Source organism: Cygnus olor, chromosome 3 (genome assembly GCF_009769625.2).
Source record: "Cygnus olor isolate bCygOlo1 chromosome 3, bCygOlo1.pri.v2, whole genome shotgun sequence".
NCBI classification, from domain to species: Eukaryota; Metazoa; Chordata; class Aves; order Anseriformes; family Anatidae; genus Cygnus; species Cygnus olor.
In genome coordinates, this window is record NC_049171.1 from 6468690 (window position 1) to 6475630 (window position 6941).

Genomic DNA, 6941 nt, shown 5'->3' on the forward strand with positions numbered 1-6941 from the left:
TTTCTCCTAGGGCTAGGATAGGCAGAAATATATCTTACAAAAAAGACCTCCTTCTGTCCTGTCTTCTTTCCCATCCCAAATAACCATCCTGGCCAAACGCTCGTGCAGGTCTGGCTTGGGCTTGCCAAAGGGTTTTTAAAAGCTCTGTCTTTCAATTTGTCTGCATCTGACATGGAAACAGCTAAGCACGAGCACCACAAGAGTTTCTGTCTGTTTTTCACAGCCACTTTTCAGCTTATTTCTGTGCTTTGAAGTGGTTTGTACTGAAGAAAAACGAGTGACAAATATCAGAGAGAAGCAACAAGAGCCTTGTCAGAGCAAACTCACCTTCACAGCATTTCCCAAAAGCTTTGGCTTTTTCTTCGTTTCATGTGAACATTCAACTTGCTCGTTTTGTTTCCTTTTTTTTTTTTTTTTTTCCTCTCTCTCCCCTCTTTCACAGGAAAAGTACAGCAGACAAGGTTTGAAAGCAGAGAACATGATGAGTGCTTCAGAGAGTTTTGCTCGTGAGGCTTGTCAGGTCCTTCATCTGGAGCTGCTCGGCTTGACAGCCTGCAAACTCAAATTTCCTTAACCAGAGCCCTGAAAACATGATATTCTGCTTAAACTGCTCTAACCCTTTATAGCCATGTAAGCTGCTTAAGGTTCAGCTACATTTCGGATCAATTCAGATGCTAAAGCGTTGCAGAGTAGCCGAACACTGTAAACTCCCCTGGCTTTGAAATGATCTCCAAATTGAAAATGTTTCAACTGCTAGCATTTAAATATTCATTGCTCTAAATCTAAGAAACTTGTTTCTAAATAGGATTGAATTATGAGTTTCAAAGAGATTTGCCGCATAAAGCCACAGTTGCAGGGAGCCTGAGTAGCAGTTTTAAAGTTATTAACTTCTGCTGTTAGGAAATTCCTCCTTAGGTGGCATCTTTAACAAAAGCTTCATGAAATTGCCTGTACCGATCAAACAATACAGATGCAATTATTTTGTCTTGAACTTTAAAGCTCACTGACATCTACAAAAGCAGATGTATTGTGCCTCCCTGACTCCCAGTACCCAAGGAACATATGATGAGTAGTCTCCATGGCTTGTGCTCGTTTGTTCAGGTTCATTAACCCCGTGGTGATGGGGATGTGCAATTACACATGCGGGCAGGCACAAACTCCCCACAAAGCCAAGCCATGGCTGAGCTGAGATGGAGCAAGCCCAGATGCAGGGTTTTAAGTCACAAACACCACTTGATCTTCCCTTTAAAATAGCCAGCAGCCTGGGCAGTTACGTGCATTAATATAGGATCACAGAATCATTAAGGTTGGAAAAGCCCTCCAAGATCATCTGTTCCAACCGTCCCCCTACCACCAATGTCACCCACTAAACCATGTCCCTAAGCACCACATCCAACCTTTCCTTGAACACCTCCAGGGACGGTGACTCCACCACCTCCCTGGGCAACCCATCCCAATGCCTGATTGCCCTTTCTGAGAAGAAATGTCTCCTCATTTCCAACCTATGATGCTGTGCCAGCAGGTTAGTGCCGGTTTTTAGCCTGTCATTGTAAGGATGAGAGGCAGCAACACCAGTCCAGGTGAGATGCCTGCAGTGCACAACGTTTGTGGCCAAGTTCTTTCCACCTGAAAGAACAGGATATGTTTTTCCGGGTTGAAATAGGGTGAGATCTTACTAGGTCACCTCTCCTACCTCTTCCTGGCAGTGGAAATGAGTTAAACATCAAACTCTTCGGCCCAACTGATTAACCAGCCCAAATATTGGGGTGGGAGCAGTGGGCAATGCACAGCTATGGAGTGTGACACGGAGACATACCAGGCATCAGGCTCAGCCAAAATCTGGGGGGCCTGAGTCTGCAAGCCAGGGGATGGCTGGGAGCTCACTGCGGGGATGGACAACCTCCAGTGATGACCAAGGAGAGCCTTGTGGGGCCTGAAGGTGTTTCTCCCATGCTGAAAACAAACAGCAGTGTGGGGGACTTGAGCATCTTCATCCGGAGAAGAGATGCTGAAAGTCCTGCTGAGCCTGTCCAGGGTTGTTTGGATGTTTCATTCAGTGACCATTTCATGGAAAAAAAATCACCTGGGAGGCTGCTGTGTTGGGGCATGGGGACTGGTCCTGAACTTTAATGGGGAATTTCCAGTGCTTTAGTGGTGCTGGTCGTGGAGGGTGCCCAGAACTTGGAGTGTGAGGACCATAGGTCTTTGGGGCATTGCAGTGAGGGTTACGTTAAATGGGAAGAGCTTGCCAAACACTCCAGAAGCACAGGAAAATCAATGGTTACTCTTGCCCAAATGTATATTTCTTTTTACCTTCAGCAAATTTCTCCTCTGGAAGGAGATATCTGCACGTTTTGGGACAGGTGATAGTAAGACGCTGGCACCTCAGGGATGGAAATCACACCTGGTGTTCCTGTAATAGATGCAAGCCTCAGGGTCACACTCAGGCAGTTTTCTTCCCTCCTGGCGGAGCTGCAGCTGTCAGGGACAATTCCACTGCAGCCAGCGGGAAGCTCCTCGCCTTCCTCCCAAAACCATGTGCTCCAAAACTACAGGCTGGACTCTGCACCCAAGCAGCATCCCCGAAGCACCAGGACGTAAATCCGTGCAGGACTGCATTCCCCTGCCATCACAGGGCAGGTCCAGGTGGGCATTTTCAGTCTGGAGGACATCTGGGACATCCCTGCGCATCCCTTAGACCCGGTTTAAGCCCCCCAGAGCGGAGCAGCACACACATCTGAGAGCCTTGCCTAAGAAATGCTAACAGTGCGGCGCTTCCTTGAGCCCCGGCTCTATAATTAGCAGTGCTGTGTCAGCGAGCGTTCCTGCCGCAGCGCTAATTGTGCAACTTGTTTTCCAGGAGCTGCTCGGAGGGGTTATTTCGGGTGACTCGGCCATCGCGCAGAGTCCCCTTTGCCACTTGAATGAGACTTCCTTGATGGCCCCACAGCTGCGGGGAGCGGGGCTGGGAGGACTTGGCACCGGCTGGGACACCAAGAACCCAGGAGTCCTTCCTTGGCCCCACACCTGTGGTTTCCCCACGTCCATCCATCTGCGTGCCAGGGATGAGGGTTTCCCCTCCGTGTAATGGCAGTGATGGATTTTTTCAAGGAACAACCGATTAGTCTGATTGGGGAAGGCTCAGACTGGCCTCATAGGGTGTAAACCATGGAGTGTGTGTTGTGTGCAGGCTGTGGTGGGTGTCCCTCGGGAAGGGAGTGGGCACCTGGGGTGGCTGAGCCCAGAAGGGGACCCAGATCTGAGTACTGGGGTGGCATTGGAGCGGTTGGCACAAAGAAACTTAGAAAAAGAGAGCAAATGACTGAATGTGATGGGGAAGAAAGAGGCTTTTCCAGCTCCTGAAGAGGAACCTGGTGCATCTGGAGCACTCAAGCTGCATGCTATTTTGGGATGCAAGCCACTTGCTGTGTTACTGCCTCTTCCACTGATAGAGGTGCATTCATTGAAAACCTGGGGTTTGTGATGGGAAAGGTCTCAGATGGACCAGAGCTGCTCTGGGCCAGGTGTCAGGCTCGGGCTGAGACCTGCATGTGGCAGCAAAGCCCTCTTGGCGTTATTCCTTCACTGGGATGATATATGGGCATGCACTGCCTTTGGGGTGGAATAAGGAAAACACCCCACATCCTCACGAACAGAGGTTTTCTGGGGGTGCAGCTATGGGACACGGAGCAGGGGAAAGCAGGGCGAAATGGTGGGGTGGTTTCACAGTGATGGGCAGCTCAGCTCCACCACACTGCTCTCTGAATCACCCTCCTCAGAGGAACAGGGGGAGAAAATAAAATGAAAAAAAAATCTCAAGGGTTGAGATAAGGACAGGGAGATCACTCAAGCATTACCGTCATGGCCAAAACAGACTCAGCACAGGGAGATTAATGTGATTTATTGCCTATTGCTAATAACAGAGTAGAGCAGTGAGAACTGAAAGCAAACTAAAACCCTCCCCATGGGGTCCCTCCCATGGGATGCCGTCCTCCCCAAACCGAGCCTGTGGGGGCTGCCCACAGGCAGCAGCACTTCAAGAACTGCTCCCATACGGGTCCGTACCGCGGGCACGTCACCCCCAATTTATGTCACTGTAGGAGGGAGAAGGGCCAGGACGATTACATGTTTATTAGATTAGTGGCCCTATTTCTAGCATAGCGGTAAGACCAAGAGGTGTTTTGCAGAAGCCTGCATGCTTTATCCCAGGCAGCAAATCCTGACTCAGCCTGTTACATAAATTATTTATTGCAGTCGCTGGGAGCCAGAGGAGCTAAAGGCTGAATTAGCCCAGAGAAGGAGGGCCACGCAAGTGAAATAAAAGCATAGGCAAGCATAGCACAGCGATGGAGGCTCCTGAAGGCACAAGGACAAACCTCACCAAGTGAGCTTCACCTGCCATCATGTCTTCCCTGGGGGAATTTGGATGGGGCCGCCCGGTGCAAAAGGACGAGCGTTAATATTTTGGATGGGGGTCACACCATACCCACTGGTCCTGGCTCTGTTGAGTTTATTATGCTCTGATTTTATCCATTGCCACCAGAAATGAGTGAATTTGCTGGAGTGAGTTGCTAGAGGAAGCCTGAAAGCTTTTCAAGTCGAATGCGTTGAAAGGATCAGGAATCTGCCAACAGCTAACATCTTGCAGGGAAGGCGTGATGATGCATGAGATGGCTCATCAGCTCGAGGATTTTAGGAATAAACAACAAGTCTGCGAAGCATTGAAGTAATTCTCCCTTCTCCACAATGGGAAGGGAAAGGGGAGCAGCCAGAATTCAACTTCATTGAAATGGAGAGCAAAAATGCTACAGGAAGGAGTATCTCCTCTTCTGGAGGGGAGAGCAGGTGCTTGGGGGTGGGAAACTGTAAATGGCCACAGCTCGTGAGTCAAAGCACTGGGAAAATTTAGGTTCCTGAGCCCAGCAATAGAAAGAAAAATTGGAAGGAACGGGATGAAGGCCTTTAAACACCTGCAGGAGGATGCTGAGGGTCAGACAGGGAAGAATAAATGTCAGACAGGGAAAATATTTGATTTAGCTGAAGGATTGCACTGACACAAGAGCAAAACAGGGTTGTTATACGTTCATGGATGCATTTAATTAGAGGAAACTTCCTGGCTATTAAAGCAGAAGCAAGCAAAGGGGACACAAAAGGAGGGAAAAGTGGCAAAACCTCTTGTGATAACGAAGGTGTTGGGGGCCCTGCGGCAGTGGCGGAGCTGGGTTTTCCTCCTGGGTGAGATGGGTGAGAGCACGGCGAAGGGTCCCACCAGGGCTGCTCCTTGGGAGATAAGGTTATTGCCAGCTCCACACCTGGTTTAATGAGCAAATTAATTAAGGGAAAGCAAGATTTGGGAACACCACTGGCCGGGCTCAGCAATTCAGAGCCCAGATCTCACCTAGAGGCTGCTCCAGGGTGACTGGGCAGCACCTCGCTGCTCCGACAGGCTGAGACATTTCTCCAAACGTCACCCTGCGGTTCTCTGCTGCTGCTGTGGAGCATCCTCGTCTTGCTTCAGTTCCTCCAGCTGCAAAATGGCGATAGTGCTATCAGCCGCCTCCGTGCCATACAGGAGGCCCACTCACCAGAACAAACCAGTAATTATCACAACATATTAATATTAGTAGTAAAAGAGAAGAATCGGTTGCTACAAAAAGCTCTCCTCATCCCATGGAAGCACTCTGGGAGATCAGTGATTTAATCAATCTCCTCCTTGCGAAGCACTAGCCCGGAGAGACCCGAGCTGCCAGAACCGAACACGGGCAGATTAATGCCCTGACCGCATGTTCCTGCTTTGCTGTGGAGTCTGACACCTCCTGGCAAAAGCACCTGTGCCCTGAGATTTATTTTGAGACGAGGGAGGATGCTTGTGGAGTGACTCCTTCCCCTTCGAGCTGGGTTAAAGGCAGGTTGAGCTTGTGTGGCAGAGTTGAAGCTGCTGTTCCAACAGGGGGGCTCTGTAACCTTGGAGCAGAGCACAGAGATGTGCTGGTGCACTGAGGGGTCCAAAGAAAACCCAAAATAGGGCCAGGATCTGTCCCCGACTTTGAGGCCGACTGGCGCTGTCTGCCCTTTGATCCTTTCTGTCACCCCAGCTGCTGTCGGGAATGGTCTCTGGCAAGAGCGAGCTCCAGCACCATGGCTGGGACCGTTCCAACACCAAGTTTCATGCAGGGGACCCTTTCTTGAGACCATTTAATGTGCTGTGATACATAAGCTCGGTTCTCTCGTAGTAAAAAACAGGAAAGATAATATGCTGCCCTTCCTGTGGATGGATGCCCAGGGCTGATGTGGGCTCTTCATCCCCAGAGATAGTCAAAACTCAACCCAACACAGCCCTGAGCAGCCTGATCTGAGAGCAGATTTAGTTTTGAAACTCTTCTTGCATCAAAAAGGGGACTGGATCCGGTAATTTTAAAAGGTCTCTTCCAGTTAAGTTAATTTGATGGTTCTGAATTACCCAATGATCCTAAAATACAGGGAAATTTCTGGAAGTATCCCGAGATCCTACGGAGTTATTCTCCTGGTTATTTGTGCTGGTTCACCATACCTTCGCCTCAGAGGTGCAGCTGTTTTACGGATTTAAACTAGCTCCATCCCTGGTGCCCATTCCTCCCACGGCCCCGTGGACTAGCCCAGGTTGTCCCAGGGGACCCACCTGGCTTGTCCCACACCGTGGAGGTGAACCACGCCATGGGGGTGGAGAGGTGCACCCAGGAGCAGGATGGTTTTGCCACCCACATCAAGTTGTGAAACTATTGCTTAAGAAATTGCCTTCCAGAAACACCTCTCAGACACAGCCGCTCATCTCTTCCTAAGTCCCAAATTCCTAAATTGTACTGGTTTTATTTTACATGAGATTTGTACCCATACTCTGCCCAAGGTGCACAGCCCTTTTGCAGCCCAGAGGCCCCAGACAGTGCTGGGGAAATCCAAAGGGC